A 2,482-nucleotide genomic window follows, 5' to 3' on the forward strand; every position below is an offset into this window, starting at 1 on the left:
TTTGAAAAAGGCTCTCTTCCTGTACATAAATGCCCTTGAGATATTTAAACGTTTCTATCATGTCTCCTCTCTTCCAGCATGTATACATGTTGAGGTTCAAGCCTGTCCCTATCATTTTGCATTCGGAAATTTACACCTTTTGAGGAAATTTTGTTGGCTGGGGCTAATCAAAGGAAACATACAGATTGTATAATATTTACAAAGTGCTTTAGTGACCAAACTACTGTACCTATCTAAATGGGAACGAGATGTGGGGTCGTCTTTATCAGATAAAGATTGGCAGGTTATACACGAGACAACATTAAAACTATCTCCGCCAATCATTTTTGGGATCTTGCCGGGTGTTTATGACCTGGATTGGCCACTGTTGGAAACAGGATGCTGGGCTCGATGGACCTTTGGTCTTTCCCAGTATGGCAATACTTATGTACTAGTGGAACAAGGTTTTCACTCGTATACAGATGGTAGATGTATCCTGTCCACCTCTCTCTAATTTCACCACGAAATCAGCAATGTGTTGGAGAGGGTGAGGACATAATGGAACGTATTTTCACAATTGGTGAGAACATCCTCTTATGCAACAATCTTGGACTATATTCACACAGGCTACGACTGAGGTGTTACAAGTTTTCATACCACTGAGTCTCAAGGTGCTTATACTACACTTGCAACCACCTGACTTTCCTGATTCTCAATTTAACATCTTGCTGGTGTGTTTAGCTCCTGCACGTAGGGAACCAGCAAGAGCCCTGGAAAACCAAGAAATTGCCTACAATATCTCAATTTAAACAGACGTGGCATGTCTGTTTCCTTAGCAAATCATCAGCAATACATTGAGGACATCTAGCTGCTTTTGAGAGAGACTGGAAATGTTCTGAATGCTGGTACACCTCTGACTCCTGAAGATGTTGCTGTTCAAGTACTTGTGCCTGGCCTTTCCTCATTGTGCTCTGGAGTTTATTTTCAGAACAGAATGTGACCGAAGTCTATTGTAATATAGCTCATTGTTGCTGGTCATTGTTGAAGTGTAGGCTTTGTTTGTATCCTAGCTTTCAGGGGTTGTTTTGTGTTTTCAGGGATGTGTTTTCATTGTAAACCTCTCAAAAAATGTTTCAATAAAGTTTAATTAGTCTGCATTAGTGGTATAGTGGTGAGCATAGCTGCCTTCCAAACAGCTGACCTGGGTTCGATTCCCAGCCAATGCAGTTTTGCTGCTTCCTTTCCTTTTTTTTTATTTTTACAATTTGAAAATATATTTCAAGAATACAATCTTGATTATGAACAGTGTTAACAAAAGAAATGAAATTCAGGAAATTATAATAAAGTAGTTCTAACACTCAAGTCCACTATTAGAATGGTCCAAGATTTTAAATACAGGCAGAATTATAACACAAAGGAATCAACCCACAACAGGTATTAATAAAGTTATACTGCACCTAGAACGGACGGAAAATGATAATTAATTAAACTCTTTCAGATCTTTGAGAAGTTATGAGCGTTGACAATTGTGAAGGTTCCGTAAACACATACTTAACAGAATTAAGCCGAATAATACACTTGCAAGGAAAGCGTAAATAAAATTACCCCGAGCTGTAGAATGGCAGGTTTCAGCAGTTCTGCTGCTGCTTCCTTTCCTAGTGGAGGAGTAGTCTAATGGTTACTGCAGCAGGCTTTGATCCTGGCAACCTGGGTTCAATTCCCACTGCAGCTCCATGGGACCTTAGGCAAGTCACTTAACCCTCCACTGCCCCAGGTACAAGAAATTTAGATTGTTAGCCCCCTAGGGACAGAAAAAGTTCCTGTATATAATGTGTACAGCACTGTGAACGTAGTAGCACTATAGAAATAATTAGTAGTAGTAAAAAAAAAAAAAGAGAGAATGGGTGTAGAAGTGTTAACCAGCCAGTGCATGCTAAATGGCTAATGTTAAGTGAAAGACAGAGCACTCAGCACCTCCTAAAGAGGAGGCATTAGGTGGTCCTGCATTAATTTTTTTGCAAGTACCGCACACTAATGAAAAAAAAATCAGCACCTGCAAAAAAAATAGTTTATAAAAAGGCCTAAATACTGCCGCGTTGAATCTGGGCTTAGTTCGTGGGAAAGTCCAACGTTAAAACACGCTAAGCCCAGATTCTAATGTTCTTTAGTCTGCTGTGAAGTATTTTTCCAGTCATTTTCTTACATTCTTTGTACAGAGCTGTGAATCACCAATAAGAAAGCAGCTCTCAGATTTTTACTGACCTTTTCCAATTTGCAATTTCAGAAACACTTCAGGACTATTAGGAACATCACTTAATAACAAAATCCAGTTTTCTCAACTGCCAATGAAAGCTAGCCGACTAGCACATGATATGACAAACCTATATTCCTAAGGCTAACTGCACAACATATTTAACTAAATGTTTGTAAAACCCATTTTAAATAATTATACATTTTAAAGCATGTGTCTACATTATAACATATAGTTTAGAAAGTTTAAAAT

At 38.5% G+C, this 2,482-nt stretch overlaps 1 non-coding gene across 1 annotated transcript; it reads left to right on the forward strand.

Annotated features, from left to right (window-relative positions):
• Window positions 1-1,133: 1,133 nt before the first annotated feature.
• TRNAG-UCC lies at window positions 1,134-1,205 on the forward strand. The gene has a single exon. It is a non-coding gene; the product is annotated as a tRNA-Gly (tRNA).
• Window positions 1,206-2,482: the final 1,277 nt, after the last annotated feature.

This window comes from Microcaecilia unicolor, unplaced genomic scaffold (assembly GCF_901765095.1).
Source record: "Microcaecilia unicolor unplaced genomic scaffold, aMicUni1.1, whole genome shotgun sequence".
In the NCBI taxonomy this organism is placed as follows: Eukaryota; Metazoa; Chordata; class Amphibia; order Gymnophiona; family Siphonopidae; genus Microcaecilia; species Microcaecilia unicolor.